The sequence below is a fragment of the Symphalangus syndactylus genome, chromosome 5 (assembly GCF_028878055.3).
Source record: "Symphalangus syndactylus isolate Jambi chromosome 5, NHGRI_mSymSyn1-v2.1_pri, whole genome shotgun sequence".
Classification (NCBI taxonomy): Eukaryota; Metazoa; Chordata; class Mammalia; order Primates; family Hylobatidae; genus Symphalangus; species Symphalangus syndactylus.
In genome coordinates this window covers 124,065,099-124,090,649 of record NC_072427.2, presented here as the reverse complement: position 1 = coordinate 124,090,649, position 25,551 = coordinate 124,065,099, and the positions used below count along the sequence as shown (strand labels likewise).

General features: G+C 39.0%; 1 protein-coding gene across 3 annotated transcripts in view; it reads right to left on the bottom strand.

The window, feature by feature from the left end:
* FBN1 (fibrillin 1) overlaps positions 1-25,551 on the bottom strand; it is a 336,957-nt gene that overhangs the window by 238,748 nt on the left and 72,658 nt on the right. Inside the window, exon 1 of one of the 3 annotated variants that reach the window (XM_055279035.2) lies at positions 16,352-16,610. The exons of the other annotated variants lie outside the window; for them this stretch is intronic. The gene's annotated coding sequence lies outside the window, so the exon portion shown is untranslated. Of the gene's footprint in view, positions 1-16,351; positions 16,611-25,551 lie in introns of those variants that run through there. 3 annotated transcript variants of the gene reach the window in all.

Genomic DNA, 25,551 nt, shown 5'->3' with positions numbered 1-25,551 from the left:
CTGGTGCCCTGCAAGTCCCCTCTTCCAACATTTCTGGACATTCCTGTTACTTCTAACTTAAACTACCTTCCAGGGTTTCACCTCCAAGGGAGGGATTTGGATTAAACGCTTTTACCTGGCCTTTGCTTTCCCCCGCAACCTCCTCTTTATTCATTGGCCTCTTTCTCCAATAAAGGAAAGATTCTTCCTTCATATTGGGTGGCAGCTCCAAGCCATATACTCCCCTCTTTGAGCAATAAGTCTCATGTTCTGACCACAATGGTGGAAGATTACAGGGGAAGGGGAAGCAGGGGGAACTTGATTACTTAAAAGTAAATGCATTTTAAATATACAAGAACTATTCCCGCTATCTAGACAATCAACATATATTAGAGTAGCATGCTTCTTATGACAAAATTCAGTAACAATAAAGATCTGTGTCTTTGCAATAAGATTTTCTTGATGCCAGATGATTGAGGACCCAACTCTCCTTAAACCTATCACAGACTTTTTTTTCTTTTTTACGTAATAGGTTGTTTTGCGCTGTTTGCAAATTAAGTCCATGGGCTAGAATTCCTTGCTTCCATCTCCTTATTTCAAGGAATTCTATTCACCCTAAGAAACCCTGCTCAAATTCCTTCTTTTTCATAGGTGTTTAAGCTCATGTCCATCTCTCTTGTTCTAACATCATTGCACTTATTAACTGAATCATTCACTTAATAGTTAATTAATTTTAATACATAATTATAGTATGCCTACTATATGTCAAGTGCCATGTCAGGCACTGAACATTAGGGATATTTCTTCTGTTGCTATAGTGAACTATTAGGTTGGCACAAAAGTAATTGCAGTTTTTGCCATTTAAAAGTACCAGCAAAACCACAATTACTTTTGCGTCAACCTAAATATGTATATTTTTTCTGTAGCCATTGTACTTACACCCCCTAGCTGTATGATAGATCCTTAAAGACAAGGTGGCATTCCTTATTCAAGGAAACTTGCTAGTGTCCTGAAAACTATGACAAAACACAAATACTTTGTTTGTTGTTGGATCAATTGAAATCTTTTTTTTTTTTTTTTTTTTTTTTTTTTGAGACAGAGTCTCGCTTTGTCGCCCAGGCTGGAGTGCAGTGGCGCGATCTCGGCTCACTGCAAGCTCCATCTCTGGGGTTCATGTCATTCTCCTGCCTCAGCCTCCCGAGTAGCTGGGACTACAGGCGCCTGCTACCACGCCCGGCTAATTTTTTTGTATTTTTAGTAGAGATGGGGTTTCACTGTGTTAACCAGAATGATCAATTGAAATCTTGTGGCATTTTTAGCTTCAAGCCACTCTCATCATTTTATACCTCCGGTATAAATATCTATGTCTGCAAGGGTTCTTTGTCTACAAGCAAGAAAACTAGCTATGGAAAATTTAAGCAAAAGAAAAGACCTTTTAAGTATTATCAGGTTATGAGATGGCTCATTGAACTTGACTTTGTGATAAAATGGGGAGTAGTACAGTTCTGGGATGATGGTAAGCAGAGAACCTCTTCAGACAGATGTCATGTGAGTAAATCAATTCCAACCATTTTCATCTTTTTGCCACCCCTCTTAGAGATCAAATTCAAAGGACAGGGTCCTTTTGACGTAGCTATTTAGGGAACTATGGGCACAATCCTGACCAAAGGATGATGGAGTATCTTGATGGATAGTCCCAACAAGATTGCATGCCACGGGAAAGGGGTTCATCTATAAAAGATGGGCAAAACATTATTTTGGTCATGCACCAAAAATTGAAAGGCATTAATGCTTGTCAAGGACAAAAAAAAAAAAAATCCAGATGTCCATTACAACACCTCAAGAACTTTCAAGATGTTTAGAGCTTACTGAAATAAAGCACTTTCAAGCTTTACTTGGAAGAAGCATACTCTAAAATCAACTTCTAGGTCTTCCTTTGCAAACTAAATCATGACTTCACAAAAAGCTAACTAGACTTTCATGTAGCCTCAGTTCCTGCCATTGATGGTGGCAAATAGATCACTCATGATACAACCAACTATATCTTCAAAAATTGGCTTCTGACTTTTAGTGAGTATTGTAGAATTTTGTAGTTATAAAAATATAATGCATGTATCACAGCTACCAGAAACCATACCTATTTATATATATAGAGAGAAAAGTAATACATTCACACACATAACCACATTTAATCTTTGCCACAACTTTTGGTAGATTGAAAAACATAGCCACAATATTTCTTATCTTCTTCCATCAAGAAGTAGAGTCTATTTCTCAACTCCTTGAATCTGAGTTGGCTTTGTGTTTTTCTTTCCAGTAGAATATCATGGAAGTAACCCTGTATGACTTCCAAAGCTAGGCCTTAAGAAATCTTGCAGCTTCCTCTTTTACCCTATTAGATGTTGCCCTGAGATGGATAGGCCTTCAAGAAGTCCAGGATGAAAGACAATGTGGAGAGAGACAGCCCCAACTCTCTCAGCTATATCAAGACTCTTGCTGAGCTACCAACTAAATGTAGTCACATATGTGAGCCCAGCAGATCAGCACAACTGCCCAGTTAACCCATAGAATACATATATCATTTTTGTTTTAAGCTGCTTATTTATTAGGGTGGTCTATTATGTAGGAATAGATAAATAATTGAAACCTTATAAAATAATTTTTCTCACTTTTAGAGATGAATAAACTCACATTCAGAAGAGTTAAGAAACTTGCTCAAATTCATAAAATCAAGAGGAGAGGCAGAGCTGTAATTAAAACCAAGCCTTTGACAAATCAAGCAAACTTTTCATGTCATCACTGCTACCTCATCTGTGGCCACAAAATCTCAGTCAAGATCTAGGGTTGATGCAAACTGGAGTCATTCCCAGTATCCACAACACTTCTCTTGTGTCTTCTGGGAAGCTAAGATTTCATCCCTTGAGTTTCATTGCTGCCTGAATCTATTGCATCTTACTTGAGAGCCTCATTTATTCCATGCTACAAGATCCATGCAAGATTCCGGGATCGCCAAGATCACTCCAAGAAATGAAGAGTCAAGAGAGCTGCCATGGACAAGTCTCTGCCTCTCTGCTTCAGCTTCTAGTTCCCTCATAATATAGGACAATTCCTTGTACAAAATGGGTGCTCCATAAATATTTGTTGAATGAACTTCTTTTCTAGATGGTGACGTGATGGCAGCCTTAAAACCTCATGCCATTCTTCCTCATTCTCTGGGTTAAAGAAAGGCCTAAACTTTTCTGGCAATTGACAGAGCCTTGGTGTGTCATATTGCCTCATTGTGCCTCAGTTGTCCCATCACTCCCACTTGGGAGAGGATATGAATGAATGGGTCTTAGTTTTAAAGAGCTGAAGGTGGAATTCAGTTGCCTGATTGCTAGCATAGATAGTACCTCTATGTATGTGCTGTTTCTTTTTTTTTTTTTTTTATTGTTTAGTTCATTTATTTGTGTAACCAATTTTGATTAAAAGCCGAACACTGTGCTGGAAGCTGAGGCTTCACTGGCGTAGGGATGCCATTTCTGCCCCCTAAGAATCACAAGGGCTAGAGCTTTGCAGGAGGTCCTTACAGCAACAATTACCATGAACTAAGCCTTTGCTTAGTGCAGTCGCTGTGTTAAGAGGGAAGTTGGTAATGTTCTTCCCATTTCAGAATTTTGTAGTTATAAAAATATAATGCAGGCTTGAGAAAGAGCAGTTTAAAATGACATAAATAAACCTTTGTTTTAGGGAAAGTTTGCATACGTTTGTGCTTTTGTGTTATACTAAGAATCCTGAGCAATTCCCACTTCAATATAAAATTCTAGTGTTGTGAGGGCAAAAGGTGAAAAAGAATTTTAAAAAGGTAAAAATTTATACATGTTAGAAAAAAATGAGAATTGTTTTCATTTTCATGATTCTTCAGAAAATTTATTTATTAGAAATATTTTAACTACTTAAATAAAAGATTTTTTAAAGTATTTTTTCATAATCCCAACAACCCTGTTTTAGTTTTCTCATTTTGCCTCTAGTCTTTGTCCATATGGTGTATTTTACATAGTTGTAACCCTGGTGGATGTATAGTTTTATCTTCTGCTAAACAGGGAGGAGAATTTGTTCAGCATTTGAGTGTTTAACCCTTGCATTTTGTGGATGGGGTCCCTGGGTGAGGTCTGCCTAGCCATCTTTCTGGCAGAAAGCATGTACAACTGTTGAATTATGTTATTGAAATAACTTTCATTACCTCAATCCCCCAAAGCAAACAGTTGCTCTCCACCCAAAACAAAAGCTCTGGTTCCCAGACTTCATTTCACTTGTGTTTTCCATGAGTTCTGTGACCCACCCTGGTATTCCCTGTCATTTTTTCTACCAGACATAACAGATACCAGCCCAACGGCAGAGGCGAATAAAGCGGAGGCCTGGACAGCAGGAAAGGACATAACATTGTATCCATCACAAATTAAAAACATTCTCTCTTAGCTCCATTCAACAAGTGTTACCAAACACCAGCCTTGTGTTGCAGACTATGGGAGACGCTACAGAAGCCACCAAAATGTGCCCATCCTGCAGCCTGCCCTCTCTCAGGAGGGAGAAAATGAGTGCTTATAGCAGAGGTCAGCAAATTTCTATAAAGTGATAGACAGCTAACAAACACTTTAAGCTTCATGAACCGTAAGGCAAAAGAAAACAAATTTCCACGTGCATTTTACTGACAAAAATAAAAATTTGTCTATGGACACTGAAATTTGAATTTCATATAATTTTCATGTGCAATGAAATATTCATTTGATCATTTTCAACAATTTAAAAGTGTAATAACTATTCATAGCCTGCAGGCCATATAGAAACAGGGCGTGGGGGCAGATTTACTCTGTGCAGCCATAGTTTACCAACTTCTGGAGTTAAAGAAAAAGGCCAGCACAGAACCTGGCTTGGGCATGATTCTCCAAAGTGGCTGGCACCAAGACAGGGATCCACAGAGGAGAGAGGTAGGGTGGGGTGGAGTGGTCCAGTCAGAAGACTTAATGGAAGAAATGGGATTTGAGGATCGCCTTGAAGGGAGGGTAGGATTTGGCTACATGGGGAGAACATTCCAGGCGGAAGTGATGAGCATGAGTCCAAGGCACAGAGGGAGGGAAGATTATGGGCCAAAGGGGACATGCGGGGTGTTTCACCATCCTTCATGGTGACATACTTCTAGCTCTCCAAGGTTTCTGTGACACACCCTGGCCTATGTGTTTATGAAGAGAAGGGGTATTGTGGGCCTGTAGGAGTCAGTCTTTAAATGACTACAATTAATCATATTATATGAATGTTAATAATATCCATAACCCAAAACTTGTTGAAAACACTGAGATCCATCTGATCTCTGCTTTAAACCTGATGAAAGGCAAACTAGACCTTATTTTTCTCCATCCAGAGGCATTCTACATTTCATTTGGTCACCTATTTTAAATAATTTTTGTAAAGAATGCACTTTTTCTTCAGGATCTTAGTATTCTAATGATACCAGAAAATGCCACCTGCCCTAACCCAAATATTCATGGCAAATATGAAAGTCTTGATTAAGTTATGAGTAACAAGTAGCTTTGGTTAGTGACTTTTCTGTTTTCCTACATCTGTTTTTGTTTTCACTCTAGATCTGAATTTTCTCTAAAAAGTTACTAATTAGCGCATACCAGTAATTACTTGATACCTAAAAAAATGTTTTTCCTGGCTGACGTGATCTATTCCCATGATTTCACCCCTTGCTCATAACATACTACTAACTCCCAAATCCGAATCTCCAGCCCAGACATTTCCCTAGAGCTTCAAATTCAGATGTCCAAGTTCCTGCTGGATGCCTCCACCTAGTCCTCCCACAGGCGTTCAGACTCAACTGTGGTAGCAGCCCCTCCAAAGGCCTCCAAAGATCCCCCTTCTGGGTACTCATGCCCAGGGGTAATCCCCTCCCCTTGAGCATGGCCTGGACCTAGTCACTGTCTTCTAACAGACAGTATGGCAGAGGCCATGGGATGTCACCTCCAATATGAAGTTACACAAAGACTCAGGAGCCTGTCTTGCTTGCCATTTCTTGCCCTCCTGCCTGCCCACGCTGATGGAAGCCAGCTGTCATGTTGTGAGCTGCCCTGCAGGGAGGCCCTATGCAAGAAACTGATGGAGGCCTCCGGCCAACAGTGATGGACTAAGGCCCACAGTCCAAACCACCCTTGATGAACTGAACTCTGCTATTGATAACAATCACACAAGCAAGCTTGGGAGTCTTCGGATGAGACTGCAACCCCAGCCAACACCTTGATTCAGCCGTGAGAAACGTTCAGCCCGAGGCATCTAGCTAAGCAGTGCCTCATTTGTGACACAGAAACAGTGAGGTAACAAATGTGTAGTGTTTGAAGCCACTAAATGTTGAGGTTATTTGTTACACAGAAAGAGTTAACTAATATGTCAGCAAACTCCCCAAATTTGTTTCTTCCCCTAAATTCTCTGTTTTAATTATTAGGACCACCATGTTCTCACTCATCTATGCTTGCAAAAGGGTTTATCAAAGGTCCTTTATTTGTGTTTCTCTCATCTATGAAAGCTTGAATGCTTTTTGTATTTTTCAACCACAATTGGTATGATTTAGTAGTCTTAAAATTTGTTCCCTTTGTGTTCCATCTGGAACTCAAGCCATTTGTGCTACAGCTTGAAATTTCTCAATTTCTGCATGATTCTGCTAGCAACAATATTAATGACATCATACTGGATATCTTTCCACAGATTAAAAAAAAACTTGGGGAAGTGTCCAGAGTGATAGAATAGGAGAAGGAAGAGTCTGGGAAATGCTAGAAAATTCTGCCCAGAGTTTGAAAATCAACCACATAAATAGGGATGGAACAAGCATGGAATTAGAAGACAGAAGACTATGGTCCTGTCTCGGCTTTGCTACCCATCTGCTGTGGCCTCAGAAAGTCACTTTACTTCTAGGGTCCTCCTTTTTCTCTTTAGGAAAATGAGGGAGTTAGATTTCAGTGAAAGGCAGGCCACAAGTGGGCTGCTTCACGATAAACCAAGGAGCTTGTTTTAAACTTCAGATTCCTGTCCCTAACATTCACCCAATGCTGATTCAGTAGGTCTGAGGTGGAGTCTAGGAATCTGTATTTTTAAAGTGTCCAGTTATCTGAAATATAACAAGGTATGGAAATCCATGAATTAGATCCTTTCAAAGAATATTTACAATTCTAGTGCTGTAATTGCGAAGCAGTGTTTATTATATGGCAATTCTACTTTGCATGCACATTGTAAAACATATCCTGCAAAAAGCAAATTTTAAAGGATAATTTTTTGTCTGTACATGTGCCTGTGCATATATGTTTTTTTCATTTTATTTTCTTCCCAAACCCTAAATGATCTCCTTGCATCGTCACTAGAATACATGAATCTTGGGAGAACCACTGGAGACTGTGACAGGTCTATGGGAATTGGGTGAAAAGGGGTACAAAGGTCTAAGAACACCAAGACAAACATCCAAGGTAGCAGGCAAGCTCCTTCTACTCATGGTACTGCTTGGCATGACATGGAATACTAAGAAGTGTAAGGTGTGTGTGTGTGTGTGTGTGTGTGTGTGTGTAGTTAGCCCTTCTTGTTCTCACCTGAAAGCCCATCTCCATACAGTGTCATATCACAAGAAACAGAATCTGTCTTAATGAGAAAACGTCTGACATGGTCTTCAGTAAAAAGTAACGTAAGTCGTTACTGAAGGACTCTCACGAGATGTGAAGGGAAGATTGTGCCACACCACGCACAGCACAGTTTTCTCTCTTTACTGTAGAATCCCCGTGTCTCCCTCAGACCTTAATTTTCCCATCTCCAAATCTTTCAAATCCACCCCTACACCTGTGCTTGCCATGGTTCTCCTCCTCTCTGCCCCTGGCCTCTTTCCTAAGATTACTCAGTCTACCCTCCAGGCCCACCAGCCCCCTATTAGGCAGAGTTATTTCCCCTTCTCTCAGCTTCTCCCATTTGCTCAGCCTGGAATTTGCTTTCAGTTGAAAGGGAACACAGGATCACAGTTAATGTCTAGTATATTTTTAACCCTGTACACCAAAAAAGAAAAAAAGGGGAAACTAACAATGTAAGGCAATTAGTGCTAAACCAACAGAGAATGGGAGTTCTAGATGTTCAGAGGAGAGGAAGAGACTTCTACGCCACAGTGACCAGAAAAGTTTTCATGGAGAAAGGAGGAGATAAGCTGAGGGTTGAAAACTTGGGAAAAATCTTCTACAGGTGAATGGTAGAGCCCTACTGTCATATTGGAGGATAAACTCTTGTACAAGGAAAGACCAAAGATAGGAAAGTATGCAACTTGTTTAGAAGAATGGACAAAACTGGGTGGAATGTATAAAGAAGAAAAAAAGAAAGAGAAGATTAGAAAGTGGGCTGGGACCAGAAGATTGCGGATTGTGAAGAAATGCACATTATTATAGAATGTAAAGCATGGGAATGACATGATTTAGAAAATTAATATTTTGTCACCATGCAAGAAGAACTGAAAAACAGAAATCTTTTAAGAAAGGAGATCAGGAGGTTAAGGCAGCAGCTGGGTCTTGGTGATGAGCACGTGCTCCAAAGATGTGTCAGTACACATGAAAATGAATAGAAAATTATAGTGTCATTTCATGATAGAATCATCACAGCTGAATGAATGATTGAATATGAAAAGCAATGGAGAGAGGCAAGCCAAAGATAACACTGAGACTTGAATTTGGTTGGCCAGAGAATGAACAGAACTAAGGAACTGAGGAGAAGAAAGATGCGAATGGGGAAGAGAGAAGATGGTGAGCTTGGTGTTTGTTACATGTGGCAGTTCTGAAGGCAGGCCAGCCGAGGTGAGGTAGCCAGAAGGCAGAGGTTTTGGAGCAATTTTGCCAGTCAGTAAAGGAGATGCAACAGTTTTGAAGAGACCTGGGATTCAGACTTGTGAGCATCTGTAAGAAATTAAATTTACCAGCTAATTAAAATTGCATTTTCCTATAGTTTAGACTTTTGATTCCTAATAAACCTGAAAATTGACCTGGAAGGGATAACCCTCTTGATAGCCAGCATTTATTCTTTGAGTTTCAGATATATTCTTGGAAACAGATTCTCATGGCAAGAAGGGTAGGAATCTTGTGTAATTAAAGAGGAAAGGAGGGACAACCTCTAAATATCAGAAACAGACTCTGCTCCTGGCAAACACGAGGATAAAAAAAGACCTACATGTCTCCATTTGGAATGATAGTCAGAATTTTGGGAGGTGATAAAGAAACTACATTCATGTAATACATTCATGTCTGGATAATTTGTGAATAATAAATATTATTAGTGCATGTAGATACTCAAATGATTATCAATTAAAGAAAGCTTTGCAAGATGGTTTTGTTTCCAAGAGAGAATTTTTTTTGTTTAAAAACTGTCTAAAATACACAATAATAAATTTACATTTCCAGAGATAAATATTCAGCTCTTAAGATTTGAGAATACATTTGAATTACTTTCTTGATCAGGAACCAGGAAGTATATTTCATATTTATTGAGCAAAAATAAATATTCACTTTCACTAGTCTGAGTGCCCATCAGCATGAGATAATCCACATAAATACATAAGGTTGATACCGTCAGCTGGGCTGACTTATCCTTGTTTCTAGGATGCACATAACTATTTTCCTAGACCCCTATGGATCCAGGGAACTCAGGTTGCTCGGCACTGTTTGGGGCCCTTTCCACATTTATTTCTCTGCCCCCTGGCCCTCACCAAGCCCAATTCCATATTGTCACTGCAAATCTCTTTCTATTTAATACCCTGCTTTTGCTCAAACTTTATCTCACATTCAGAATGTGTTTTCCCTTACAAAATGGCTAATGCTGTTCTTTGCCAAGCTCTCCTCTTCTGTGCCGACGCACACAGCCCCCAGTTGCTGGGAATGTTAACTGCTAACAGGTCACAGCTGTGTCCCTCTTTGAGCTTTGCCGTTGGCCTCAGAAAACTGCTAGCTCAAGGTGATGCCCTCTTCTAGGGTGTGGCCCAATATTTCCAACATTCCTAAAGGTCTGTTATGGATAATATAAGTTCAATACTCTTCAAGATGAAAGGAGAGGAGATAAATGACCCATTTCAAAATAAAAGACAAGACATTGTTAAAAGTCCCACAGACATTACAAGGTCAAGGAAATATTAAGAACAACTTTGTGCCAATAAATTTGGAAAATTAAATGAAATACAAAAATTTCTTGAAAGACATAAATTACCAAACTGGTGTAAAAGAATAGAAACAGGGCTGAAGATACCTTTAAAGATATTAAATTCATAATTTAAAATATCTCCACAAGGAAGATACCAGGTACGAATAGCTTCACTGATATAGTTTATCAAACATTTATGGAGGATATAGTAACATTCCTACAAAAACTTATCCAGAAAATAGAAGCAGAGCAAACACTTCCCAATCATTTTATTAGCCTACCATTATTCTGAAAAAACCAAGCAAGAGCATTACAGGAAAAGAAAGGACAGATCAATAACCCTTAGAAACATGGGGCAATAATCTTAAACAAAATTTCAGCAAATCAGAATCAGCAATATATGGAAAGGAAAATGCATTATGAACAAGCAGAGTTTATCCTAGGAATCAAAGGGATTTTTTTAACATTCAAAAATCAATGTAATTCACCATACTAATGAATTAAAAGAGAAAAACAAAATACGGAGAAAGCATTTGAGAAAATTAAACACAAAATTGTAATAAAAAACTTTCAGCAACCTAGGAATAAAAGGGAATGTCCTGATAAAGAACATCTATGGAGAAATGACACTAACTTCACTTTCAGTGGTGAAAGACCAAATGTTTTCACCTTTAGTCAGGAAGAAGGGAAGAATCTCTGCTACTGCCACTGAATTTAACACTGTACTGAATGTTGTAGCAAGAAAAAGAAATGAAAGGCATATATATTGGAGAGGGAGAAATCAAACTGCCACAGACAAAACAGCTATTTAGACAGAGTACACTAACAATAGACAAAAAGGTGACTAGAGCTAGAAAGTAAATTCAGCAATGACATAGGACACAAGTTCATTATACAAAAATCCAATATCATTCTACATATTAGCAAAAAAAAGTAAAATAGATTTTTTAAAGAACATTTTAAAAATAGTACCTTCTGGTATTTCACGTTTAGTCTGACTAAACTGGTTCCTGCTAGATGAACCGTTCTACAAATAACAATAAGCTAGAAAAAATACAAAAACGAAACAAACAATAATTATAACAACATAATTATCTAAAGGACTAGAGTGTGAATAAAGGCAGGCTGATTCTGGAGAGGAGCTGATACCCAGAGGAAGGAAATGGCACAGGGTGAGTTTTCTATTTCTTACGACTTTTGGTCCGAAGACAGGCTGCAACCAGCATGGTACAGGGTGACTAAAATTTTGAGAGAAAATCCATAGTCTTTCTGGACTAAAGAAACAGACTACAGAGTTCAGGGCAACCCAGCTGATGGAAAGTAAGGGGAGAATCCCAAAAAGGAAAGAATCAAAGAGAGGAAACAACAAATTTTGTGTGTACATGCTTTTCAAATGTCTGCCTGGCCTGTGAATATTCATAGATGGACAGACTGCATCCAACCCAGTAAAGGCTGTAAGAACTGAACTGCAGTTTGAGCTACTGTCCAAGAGACAGAGTTCATAGACTGTTGTATTCATAACTTTGAATACAACAAAGTTAATTGCCCATTAAACAAAACAAAACCAAATCACAACTCTATTTGAAGAAATACAACAAAATCTAGAGTCTTTGCTATTAAACATTCATAATGTCCAGTATACAAGTCCTAGCATTCAAAATACAGAGAAACAATAAAATGTGAGCAATTTTCAGGAGAAAAGACAATCAAGAGATAGAAACTCCAAGATGACCCAGATATTGGAATTACCAGAAAAGAAGTTTTAAGGCAGGTATTATAATTCTGATCAATTAAAGAAAATGGGGTACATATACACCATAGAATATACTACATGCTAAATACCACATGTTCTCACTTATAAGTGGGAGCTAAACATTGGGTACTCATGGAAATAAAGATGGCAACAATAGAAACTGGAGACTACTAGAGAGAGGAGGGAGAGATGGGGGAAGGGGTAAAAAACTATTAGGTAATATGCTCAGCACCTGGGTGATGGGATCATTCGTACTCCAAATCTTGGCATCATGCCATATGCCCAGGTAACAAACCTGCATGTGTACCTTCTGAATCTAAAATAAAAGTTGAAAAATAAAAATAAAAATAATTGTGATGAATGATGTAAAGGAAAATATGCTTATAATGAATGAAAGGGCAGAGGAATAGCAGTGAAACAAAGTATAAAAAAGAACTAATGAGAAATTCTAGAATTTATAAATATAATATCTGAAATTAAAAATATATTGGATGAGCTAAACATTAGAATTGAGATCATATTGAAAAGAGTCAGGGAGCCTGAATATCAATCAATAGAAATTATCCAATATGAAGAACACAAAGAAAAAGGACAAAAGACTTAAAAAAATTAACAGAGCTTCGAGGACTTCTGAGACCATAACAAAAGATCTCTCATACAAGCATCTAAAGTTATAGAAGAAGAGAAAGAGACAGGCAGCAGAAAGCATAGTTTTTGAATAACCAGGACCAAAAACGTTGCTATATTTACAGATTGAGGATGCTCAGCCAACTGGGGAAGAATCAATATAAAAAAGACTATGTTTATGCTGCTAAAAAAAAAAAAACACAGATAAGGAGAAAATCTTCAAAGGAGCCAAAGAAGTGACACATTACATACAGGGGAACAATTATGCAAATTAATTTTGACTTATGATCAGAAACAACAGAGGTAAAGAAACAGTGAAACAATATCTTCAGGGTGTGGAAACAAACAAACAAATATTGTTGGCCCCAAATTCTCTACCCAGCAAAAATATCCTCCAAAACGAAGGCCAAAGGCATATTCATTCTAAAAAATGTCATTTAAATTTGAAATACTTAGAAATAAATTTAACAAAATATATGCAAGACTCATATAAGAATTATAAAATATTCCTAAAAGAAATTAAAGAAGATCTAAATAAATGGAAAGATGTAATAGTTTATAGATCAAAAGACTCAATGTTGTTAAGAATTAAATTTTTCCTAAAGTAGCCAATAGATAAACATAATCTCAATTAAAATCCTAGTATACATTTATGCAGAAATTGAAAAACTGATTCAAATTTTATAGGGAAAATATAAAGCAACTAGAATAGCCAAAACAATTTTATCTTATAATTCTATCAATTGCTGAAAGTAGGGTATTAAAGTCTCCAACTATAATTGTGGATTTGTCTAGCTCTCCTTTCAACCTAGTGGTGACTACAGTTGCCTCACACCGCCTTGTTAATTCTTGTTGGTTCTGGGTGAGCACGGAGGCCCATTTTAGCACAGGACCCTGCAGATGGTACCCTGGCATGAGAGTCCAAACACCCTTCACTTCCAAGAGAATCAGAGCACCCTTCCCTTTCATTAGGTAGAGAAGGAACGATCAGCTTCCACCTCAGCCCTGCTGATACCACTCAGTTGGGGAATCATAGCACTCAAGTCTGTCTTTGTGGGCTAGAGGAGGAGGCTGCAATTTTTCCATTGGCGTTTGAACAGAGTTTGGCAAATTTTGAATTTGCCAAAAAAATTGTGTTTTGTTGTTAGGCCACTCTTTTCCCCATTCTTTGATGGCAGAGAACAGGGTTTTTGTTGTTGTTGTTGTTGTTTTAGCGTTTTTGTGTGTGTGTAAGGAAACCTGGGAGGCTGAGGCAGGAGGATTGTTTGAGGTCAGGAGTTCAAGACCAACCTGGGCAACATAGTGAGACCTCATCCCTACAAAAAAAATAAACAATTAGCCAGGTGTGGCCACATGCACCTGTAATCTCAACTGCTCAGGAGGCTTAGGCAGGAGAATTGCTTGAGCCCAAGAGTTTGAAGCTCACTAGCTATGATCACACTAGTGCCTGAGCAACAGAGTGAGAGACTCTGTCTCAAAAAAAAAAAAAAAAAAAAAGAATTGACTATGATATATATGTCTGACATAGGACTTATATCAGAATACATAAAGAACTCTTAAACTCAATAATAAACCAATTTTAGAAAAATGTACAAAATATTTAAGTTTTGCATAAAAAGATATATAGATGGCATATGGAAAGATGTTCAACATTATTAGTTATCAGAGAAATCCAAATTAAAACCATAATGAGATAACCACACCCTGGAGAAACCAATTCATTTTATTGATAAGTGGCACATCATAAGGACTGGTCCAGCAGCCAATATGAAACTGCAACTTTCAAGAGCAAGAAGGTCCTGAAGTTGCAGGGAATATAGCAGAAATCTCCAAGGACAATCTCTGTTCCCAGTGCCACATACTCCAACCCTTGGCCGTTCTGCACAGGTTGCTAGTGATGTGATGTATGCAATCTAGCAGCTGAATATGCACAAGAAATTAACCGCAATTTAGGACTTCTCTATCTGAAGGATATCAAAGCATAATGTCCCTTTCACATCACCCAGCTGTCAGTCTTCCTGAGAACAAATAAGTAAATAAACATGTAAAAGAAACTATGTTTCCTGTGTAAAAATGTAAGCCTGCGCAAGTAGGATAACTATTCCTGTTGTCCTCTACCTAGGTGCACCTTGCTAGTACTACAGGGTACTTCCCCACCACAGGAAAAGTAAGAGGATGTTGTTATATGGTGAGCAACAAGGCCCAAGAAAAGAAAGATTTTCAAAACTTCTTTCCCTATTCATCACCTCAGTTCTTCAACCCTTTTCCCAGCTTTTGGAGTTGCCAAGTTCTACAATTAGAGATTCATTTATTTGTAATAATTTTTAAAGGGAAGTAATACATTAAGCATTCATAAATGCTTTTCTTGTATGAGGGCATAGATTCGGTTCCTTTGCTGAGGTCAGATTTTGACAAGGGATCCTTGGTTGAAACATCACACGTAGGGAGAGTTGGAAAAACAGGGAAGGCGCCAAAGTCTGTGGAAATGGAAGACTGGGCATATGGAAGATAAACATTGAGGACTTCACTGAATGTCAGTCCTCACTTAAACTTTAAAAACTTTCATAAATACCTGATTCTAAAACAGCATAACTGTTAAATAATTTCTACAAATATTAGAAGATTATAAAAGTTCTCTGCCCTGCCACTCCGCCAGATTTCCCATCTTGGATAAATTACTTAACTTCTTTGTGCAACAGTTTTTCCCACATGTGAAATGAAGACATCCCTTGCTTATTTCCAAGGTCATTCCTAGGGAAGGGTGAAACTTGAAATCAATCATGGTACTGTGGCCTCACTCTAAATATTCTGACATAAATGAAACCCAACTCAAATAAATGTCAAGAATAGCTTTGAAGGAGACAGGCCATCCCAGAAAGGCAACCTACAGCCTCAGGACAACACATAAGATGATCTTTTCCAGCTTGCACTTCTCATGGTGTTAACTCAAGGGAAACATGTAGGCTGATCTTAATGTAGCTGCGTTTGTCATCAAAACAAGTCTGCAGCTCCCCCTCCACTCTCTCCATATTGTCCCCAGGTCATTGCCGCACCCCAGGTTCTGAGTTACTTTGCTCCTCACCTGAGTTCCCCAGTGTTCTAGGCTATTACCATAATCGCCTGTATCGCAAACAGATTTTTAACCAAAACAAAGGGCAATATAAAACTTAATAAGAAGTAGCTAAAGATTTTTCACAAAAGGTATCTTTAACAACTCTAGAAGTTACTATCATCTGGAGCTGGAGTGAAAATAACTTAGTTGAAAACTGAATCGAAAATGTGAAAAATCAACATGAGAACCTATTTCATGATACAAAAGGAGGACGTGAAGAGAGAGAAGATAGCAGTCAGGGAGGGTAGGAAATGCAGATGCATGCCCAAAACTTGTAAGGGATCCTAAGGGAGAAATGAGGAAAACTGGTACAGAAGCATCAGCCGAAAGCACCCCTGAGGAAAGTTATCCTGAGCTGAGAAAAGAGGGGAATGAGCAAATCAAAAAAATTTGCTGTCTTCTAGGCCAAATAAATGTTTAAAAAGAGGCTTGCATCTAACATTGAGAGTGAGCTATCAACAAGTAACTACCAGAGAACATGAAGAAAATATGTCTCGGCCAAAGTTTCTCAGAAACACGCCCTAAGACAAAAAAACCTACCTGTGAGCCCTTTCCTGGGGAACGTGATCCCTGTGGGCAGGTGTGAAAGGTAGGGATGAGGTAGGGTGTAGAGTGTATTAGTTATCTATTACTGCATGATAAATGTCACATTACATTCCAAAACTTAGCCACTTGAAACAACACACATGTAATTATCTCACAGTTTCTGTGGGTCAGGAATCCAGGAGCCACTTAGCTGAGCGCCTCTCACTTGGGGTCTGTCACAAGGCTGCAATCATGTATCTGCTGGGGCCGTAGTCATCTCAAGGCTGGATGGGGACATCTGCTCCCCACCTCACTCATGTGGATGTTGGCAGTGTTCATACTCTCACTGCCTGTTGATGGCATCAGTTCCTTGCCATATGGGCCACTTCTCAGGGATACTCACAAAATGGCAGATTGCTTTCCTGAGAACAAGGGCTTCCAGAGAGAGAGAGAGAGAGAAACAGAGAGAGAGAGAGAGAGAGCAATATGAAAGCCAGTGCTTCTATAACCTATTGTCAGAAGTGACATTCCATCAGTGTTTCTGAATGGTATTCTGTTTTTAGAAGAGGTTACTAGGTCCAGCCCACACTCGAAGGGAGGGAATTATTCAAGGGCATGAGTATCATGAGCCCAGACATTGGGGATCATTTTGGAGCTGCCTAACACAGGAGGGTGGGGAGCACAGTGCAGGGACAGAGGAAGTGCCAATACAAAATGGGTTAGCAAGTAGGCTAATATCCTCAAGAAATACTTCTCAGGACTGTCTATCCAGAAACAGAAAGGAAGGAACGTTTGTTTATTAAAGTGTTGCCCCAGAAAGCATGAATTCATTGATTCATCCAACTTGTGCAAACACAAGCTTATAGTGGGATTTCATGGGAAGTCTCTGTGCAGCATGTGAAAAGCTCTTGAAGTAGCCATGGGTCCACCCTAATGTGGATGGCCTTGAGAGAGAGTCTGTAACCCTGCACCTGCAGGAGGCTGGAAGGAGTCCGAACAGAGCTGGTTGCCATGTAGGTGAGAAAGGAAGATTAGAGCTGTCTGATATGAGTCTGAACTCTAAATATCGAAGTGATGGAAACTGAGTCTTCTGAGGGACCAGCACAGTCAAATTTCCAAATGTCTATTATTTATAAATGATCACATCCTTGTCCCCTAACATTTTCCATAACAGTGGCTTCAATAACCACAGGAGAGACAAGATATAAATCTACATGTTTTATTCAGTAATTAGGCAAATATTATCATCGTTCACTTAATCAAACTCTTCTTGGCTTTAATCTAATATTATTTCTTTACCACATCTTCAAAAGCAATAAGCTTCTTCTCGTTTAATTTTTACCTGGAAATTTATATTATATCAAGAGGTCTCATAGACTCCAAAAATTCGATACCTGGAAGGAACCCTAATGAGTCACTTAATTTAACTTCCTCTCCCCAGACAGAACTATCCCTCAACCATCCAACTGTGCTCATAATATAGATATAGATATAGATAGATGTATAGATATATGCCTACATATATTCCTTTCTCTTTCTCTCTCTATACCTCTATATCTCTAGAGAAAGAGAGAAAGGGAGGAAGACACACACACACACACACACACACACACACACATATATATATATACACACACACACAGAGATAAATTATTTGCTGATGTTTCACCAAGAATAACCTCTTTGAAATAGATTGGATGAGCCAGGCACAGTGGCTCACACCTGTAATCCCAGCACTTTGGGAGGCCGAGGTGGGCGGATCACGAGGTCAGGAGACTGAGACCATCCTGGCCAATATGGTGAAACCTCATCGCTACTAAAAATTAGCTGGGTGTGGTGGCATGTGCCAGTAGTCCCAGCTAGCTGGGAGGCTGAGGCAGGAGAATCACCTGAACTCGGGAGCCGGAGGTTGCAGTGAGCCGAGATTGTGCCACTGCACTCCAGCCTGGTGACAGAGTGAGACTCTGTCTCAAGAAAAAAAAAAAAGAAATAGATTGGACACTTTTTGTAATTCTTTTGAAAAAAAAATAAGCTCAACAGAAAAATTTAAGAATTAGGCAAGATGAATTTGTTACAAATTGTTATGGGAAATTGTCTTAAAGTCATTATTAGAAATCTTAGATCTTTACCTCAAAATATGTGGGCAAGAGAAGCAGGAAAACCAATTTAAGAGGTTCTTGGAGTGGTCCAGGTGAGAGATGATGGTTCCCCGCACTAGAGTAACACTGATGGAGATAGAGGGCAGGACACAGTCAGGGTATCCTTGGAGATTAAAAACAAAAACAAACAAACAAAAACAATGGAACATGCTGATGGATTGGATGTGTGGGACCAGGGAAAAAAGTCAAGGATGAGTTCTACCATGGAATGGCCAGACACCTGGTATCTGCTTCAGAATAACCCAGGCGAAGGGATGTGGCTGGTGGTGGAGGATAAGCGAGTTTGCCCAAGTTGATCGCTGTTGAAGCAGAATGATGGGTGCACGGGTTTCACCTTGCTATTTTGTCACTTTTCTTTATGCTTTAAGTTGTCCACAATAAAAATGTCTTAAAATGCCAATATACCTTTACTTTAAATTGTAATTCCAGGAACCAAACTAAGAAAACAATCAGAACTATAACAAGATTTTTATACAGATATTCACAGCAGTATTATTTATTATATTGAAATATTAGAAATAATCTTTTTGACTAACAGAAAGGCAACAGTTGAATACACAGTGATACCGTTATATGACATTCCTATTGAAATATCAAGTCTTGGAAAAATATTAATGATTTAGGAAAATGTGCATGATACAATGGTAAGTAAAAAAGAAACAGGAAACAAATCATATATATGAAATGTATATTAAAAGAAAAATACCAAAAAATACATCAAAATGTTATCATTGTGATAAGATTATCAGTGGTTTTTATTTTCTCATTATATTATATATAATTTACTACAAAGGTTATGCATTAGAAATAAACATTATTTTAAAGTACAGAAGAAAAATGATTTATTGAAATTCATCTTTCCTAAGCATGCCAATTAAAATTACAAGTGACTTTCTTTCATTCTGAAACAATTTATTGACTACCTATTCTTTGCAAAGCACTGTTCTATAGTTATTCTATGTTCTTTGCTAGGCAAAATAATTCACATTTCAGATTAGTTAAAAAGAAAGGAGGTAAGGTTGGAGAGAGCAAAAAGAAAGGAATTTGGTGTTCAGGGAGCTCAGGGTAACTTTCTAGCAGATAATGTGTCCAGTTTGGGAAAACTCAAGTTTAACAGAGTTAATGAAAATTCTCCACCCATTTCCTTTATTGCTGCTGCCTCAATATGGTCTCAAAACCACAGACAAAATATTTCATATGTCCCTTTTCTATGAATTCTAACTTCATTATGAAAACTAGGAGAAAAGTAAATATTGTTCAATGACAGCTGCTACAAAAATGTGTCGGCATTACTTACAAAACCCTGGGAGGCAGAGATATAACCTTTTCTGGAAAAAATTGGAAAAAATGAGTAAACATTACAAGAATTTGTCATAAAAAGTGCAGAAATTACAACCCAAGCTGTTGAACTCTTCCTAGTTTTCCTTTTCTTTGCTTTCTTCCGGGAAGGGTGAGGGCTTCTTATACTCTGAGACTGAGTAACTTTGTAGCAGGCTTGGCTCGGATGAATACCGGACATGCGTAAGCCATTTTTATTATCTTTTTCCTCAACTCTGTGAATACAACCACCCTGCACTGAAAAGATGATGGAGGCCGAGCCACATCATGCACTTCTCTTCTGTGCCCTGCCAAGTTCTGGCCTGATCTCCCTCTAACATAGTGCAGATCCCAAATGGCTAGAAATTTCAATATGCCCATTGGATTTGTAGAGATAATCAGCTCTATTGTCTTCTGTAGGATTTTCTCTTATATATGGATCCTCCTGAATTGAAAGGAGTATAACTTTTGCTCTGCAGTGAAGCAGGATAGATTCTTGACACTAGGAAAACCAATGATGAATTAAAATGGTAAATGACCCACATGCAATAATTCACAGTTCGTGAGTCTGTTCCATATGGAAAGGAATGCCTTTTGTAACATTCATTAAATTGTTCCAAGACAATGTTAAAAAGCACAAAGTATATAAATTCAAACTAAAAGTACAGATAACCAAAGAATAGCAAGTTAAAATTTTATTATTTGGTGCAATAAGATATTCGATTTTTTTTTTTTTTTTTTTTTTTTGAGAGGGAGTCTTCCTCTGTTGCCCAGGCTGGAGTGCAGTGGCACGATCTCAGCTCACTGGAACCTCCGCCTACCGGGTTCAAGTGATTCTAGTGCCTCAGTCTTCTGAGTAGCTGGGACTACAGGCACGCCACCACCACGCCCAGCTGATTTTGTATTTTTTAGTAGAGACGGGGTTTCACCATGTTGGCCAGGCTGCTCTGGAACTCCTGGCCTCAAGCGACCCACCTGCTTTGGCCTCCCAAAGTGCTGGGATTACAGGCGTGAGCCACCGCACCCAGCCATGGGTATTAGAATATTTAGACTGACTTCTGATTTCTAATGTTTGTATATTTGGGGACAAGAACTAGAAACAGTTTGCAAAACAAGTTAATTTAGACTTGGATGGCTTTGATCTCTAGTGGGACACTCATGGTGTATTTTTCAGTATCTCACATTGACACATGATGATTACCGTATATGAGGTAATGCTATACAATCCATGGTGTGCATGAATTAAGAGAGAAATACGCAGCACACAATCATTTGAGATGCAGATTTTTGACAGTTAATTTATATTCTGAAAGAAACAGATTTTTAGCTCGTTGAATTTGAAGTTGCATATATTGCTAAAGGATAAACAACCATATTCTCATTTCTTCTGGGCAAATTATTTTCCATGTGGACAGGCATAAAATGACTTTAGAAAAAGTAAATGTCTGTCAAACCTTAGCTCTCTGCATAAAAACACCTTTATTGAAGATGAACGAACCTCTCTAATAGTCTATTTAAATTATTTTTCTCCTTTGAGATCACATTACTAGGAGAAAAAAAAATAGCCAGGCTCTTAATTAACAATTTCAAATGAATATAAAAGATGTGGCCATGAACACCAGAATAAACCTTGTACCCAAAAATGTGTAATATATCTGTGTACATAAATATGGATTCTCAAAGATGGGATAAACATGGTTAGTAATATACTGTATACATTTTTCCCCTTAATAAAAAGCTCTTTTTATTTATCTTTGACACAGTGGAGTTGTGAGGGAATGATGAAGTGAAATAACATCATATTTGATGGTGGCATATGGAGTGGGGGAAGAGTTTACCTAGATAAACCAACAATGAACCAAAAAAAAACAAAAACAAAACGTAGGTACAAAATAGTAGAGTACAGTTTTATGTAGTATAGTAGAATATGGTATAGTGTAGTACAATATAGTATATATATATTACAGTATACTCTATAGTTCCTGGCCCAAGGAGCTTAGGATTCATCTGGCAAGATTATGAATACATCAAATCCTTAAAGACTAATGGGACTGGTTGCTGAACAGTATGATGCAACTGAAGCTCTATCAAAGCTCACAGGAAGGGAGTTCTGCAAAGGAGGTAGCACTAGAGTTCTGTTGCAAATAAAAGGTATGTGATCTATTTAGGCTAAAGGAAAAAGATTATGTTGCCCAGGCTGAGGAGGAAAAGTGTGAACACAAATTAAATGAGCTTTATGAATTTGAGGGATGTTAAGAGACCCACCTTAATATTAACAGGAGGGAGACCATATTGAGAAAAGGGGAAGAGCTGCTGGATTGGTTGGTATAGGCAAGTCACACCATGAAGCGCCTCAGAAATCTGGCAAGGGATTTATGTTAGATACGAGCAGCCAGTGGTGGGATGAAAGCAACAGGTGGGATGAAAGGAACATTCACCTGGGGTCCATGTGCAGGACAGATTGGAACAGGGGATCCTGGGGTAGGAGAGCTTCCCCGGGAGGCTGATGCACTGATCCAAGAATGAGCTGGAAAGGATCTGAGGGAGGCAGTGAGAACAGAGACAGGGACACACACAAGGAGCAAGATGAAAGAAGTCAGTAGATTAGCTGACTGAGTATCAGAGTCATAACAAGTGACGGAAGACAAGGTTTCAAATGGAACATAAAAAAAAAACCTGGTGTTGAGAACACTGATATTAGAACTAGGAAAGATAGTTGGTTGAGGAGAGATCAGTTCATTTTTACACATCTTGAGTTTTCACACAGACATCCAAGAAGTATCTTGAAACTCGAGATACAAACCAGGGGTTGAAACAGCTCATTTTGGCATTCAGAAATCTAGGGTGGGAACTGATGTTGTAATAATTAAGCCTGAGGTTCCTGCAAAGATTGCAGGAAGAAAAAGCCATAGAAAGTGAAAAATTATATTTTTGCTCCTCACAGTCATTGTGGATGTAAGAAGAAAAGTGAGTGAAGGGAAAGTGTATTAGACCCTTAGTATCTCTTAAAAATGCCATTGAAAAGGGTGCCAAATAGCTAAGAAGATGATCATAAAACTTTAAACCTCTTTAGTATCTACACAGAATAACCCATCTATTACATAGAATATAAGCTCCATGAAGGCAAGATTTAAAAATTTATTCATTCATGAATTCCAAGCACTTGAATAATGTCCAGTACATAGTAGCCTCTCAATAAATACTGGCTGAAAGAATGAACAAATGAATGAATGAATAGATGAGGAATAGAGGCATAATAGAATTGATGTTTTTTTCACTCAGGCCCTACAGGTCCTTTGATAGGGCAAACTATATAGCAACTCACATTTCTACCACAGAAAAACATGAGGCAAAATCCCCCTGGATTGAGGCTGGTGTTCTACAGGCAGGGATGTAGCAGGGTTGGAGAAGGGCCTACACTTTATGGAGAAGGGTGAAGTCTCCCTGGGATATTTAAAGTCATTGCCTTTTCTAACTCTTCCATTATTGATAACATGCTACATGAAGAAAGCCCGGCACAGCCAGGGTGATCTCATTCTTACTAAAATTCCCTAAAGCATGCATAGTCATTGTTTCAGTCAAGGCCAACCCAATATCTGCAGCCAACATTGCTCCTCCCAGCACTGAGCTTCAGCTTGAGTCCACTGGGACACTGCCATCCCAGAAACATGGTGTTCCAGCCTCACATACTTTTGGCGTGTGTGATGCTGGGGTCTCCCTGAAAGGGTGCTGTTTTAACTACAAGAGGCCCTTTATTCCTAACCCTGAAAGGGTTTATCCTCTTGATCTTGCTGGGTGGTTTTCTACAAGTTATATTTAATAAGCTGAGGCCGTCTTTAGTCAGACTTTGGCCGCTATGGGTTGATGACTAAACTTTTGTGATTTCTTACTCCCCTCTGGTTTGAGGGGTGGTGTTTCTGCCAGAAGGGGACAAAGTTAGTCCAAAAGGTTCTCTTTTCCCATCAAGAATCCTGTTTGCTCTCTAAAAGTCTGAAAGGAGAAGATTCAGGATCAGAGACTTTGAAGGTTAGAAGAGACCTAAGAGATCTTCTGGTCCAGAGTCCTAAGCTCGTGTGAACAGGCTGGGCAGATGACAGACGGGTTACATGGGAGTGTCAAACAGGAGAGTTGATGCCCCAACCCAAGGGCTCACGTTGAAGGACTTTACAGCCCTGTGCTAGCCAGATAAAGCACAACTGTGCACTGATGAGACACCTGAGCCAACACAGTTGCTTCATCTTACAGTTGTGGTATCTGAGACCCAGGTGAGGAGTGAGAGCACTTAGCGATAGAAAGAACACTGCACTGGAAATGATGAGACCTGAGGTTCTAGACCTGACTCTCCATGCAACAAATGACCTTGGGTTGAGGTTGACCTCTCAGAATCTCATTTCCTTATCTGGACATGAAGTAGGAAAATGAGTAATTTCCCTAAGGTGTTTTGTGCTCTAAAATTCCAGGACTTTCCAAGGTCACCAAACTAATTAGCGGTGGATCCTTAACTGGAGCCTATGTCCCCTGATAGAATGCTCTTTTTACTAAAGTGAACTGTTTGCCAAGACAAGGCAGGAGGAGGAAACAGCAGAAATACCTGGAAGCCAATCGTTCCTTCTTAGGAGATGTTCTCACTGCTTGGGCAAGCTGTGAAAACCAAGGGGGAGGAGCAACTGGGACACCTTGGAGTCACATGTGGGGCTTTTCTTTTCCTCCCCACATGTCTGTTGAGTGCCCATGCGCCCCAAGGCAGGACTTCTGAAGATGGGGTCTCAGAAGTTCTGAGCATTTATGCTTCTTCCCACTGAGTACGAGTCAGATAACACCAAAAGGAGGATACAACTGGGAAGAGATACTGGATTGCTTTGTTTCGTTTCATTTTTTGTTTCTGTTTAGATGTTCTTTTCTGTTGGAAAGTGCAGAAGGGCTATTTATGAGCCTCTGCAGCAGCCCAAGATACATTCTTATTCCAGGGTTCTCACTTCCACTGTCTCATCTTATCCTCATAATGATGCTACTCTGAGTAAAGCCAGTATGTGTGTCCTGGTCTACCTCCCCAGTCTTTCTTAGAGCAACTTTCCTTCTAGCTACAATTTTCCCACTACACTGACATATTCTGTTCCTCAAAGTATCAAATTCATTCCCATGTCATGACTTTGTGTTTGCTGCTACTTCACCCTCAAATGTCTTCCTCATCCCCTCCCCCAGGTCACTAAATGTACAGTCTTCCTTCAGGTCTCAGCCAAACTGTAAAGAGGAGATGATTTCCCTGTCTCAAGTGGCCCACAAAACCACCAATCACTATCACATTTCTTGGTTTTATTTTATTTTGTGTGTGGTGCAACATATAAGTAGAATTATCTTCTGTATTTACTTTCTATTTTCTATATAACTCCTTTAAATGTGATTTTGATGAGAGCCAAGGCCCCTGTCTTGTCACCGTCATATTCCCAGTGCACAGAACAGTGCCTGGTCCATAGTGAGTCAGAATAAGTATTTGATGAATAAATAAATGATTGCAGAAGTTTCCACAGCTAATTAGTGGAGAAGCTAGACTGTACCAAGATCATCCTATTCACAGTTCTTTCCCCTAAACCACTGAGCCTCAGAGCAATGACTGTGTCAATGCACTGTCTAAGGAAGCAAGTACTAGGACTGGACTTCAAGACAGCATGGGTTAGAAGAAAGAGCCAGTTAACCCAACTCTAGTCCAAGTTCTGCCATGAAACCTTGGCCAAATCATGCAATGTTAATTTTAGACAGTATCTTAGAGATCACCTAGTCTGAAGGCTTTGAACATGTTTATGGCATCAGAAAACTTTATTCAAACACAACTCTAATATGTAAGTAAAATAAAGAAGTGCTACTCTGCTAAAAGCAGAGAAGAGCCCAGAGCCTGCCTTCCA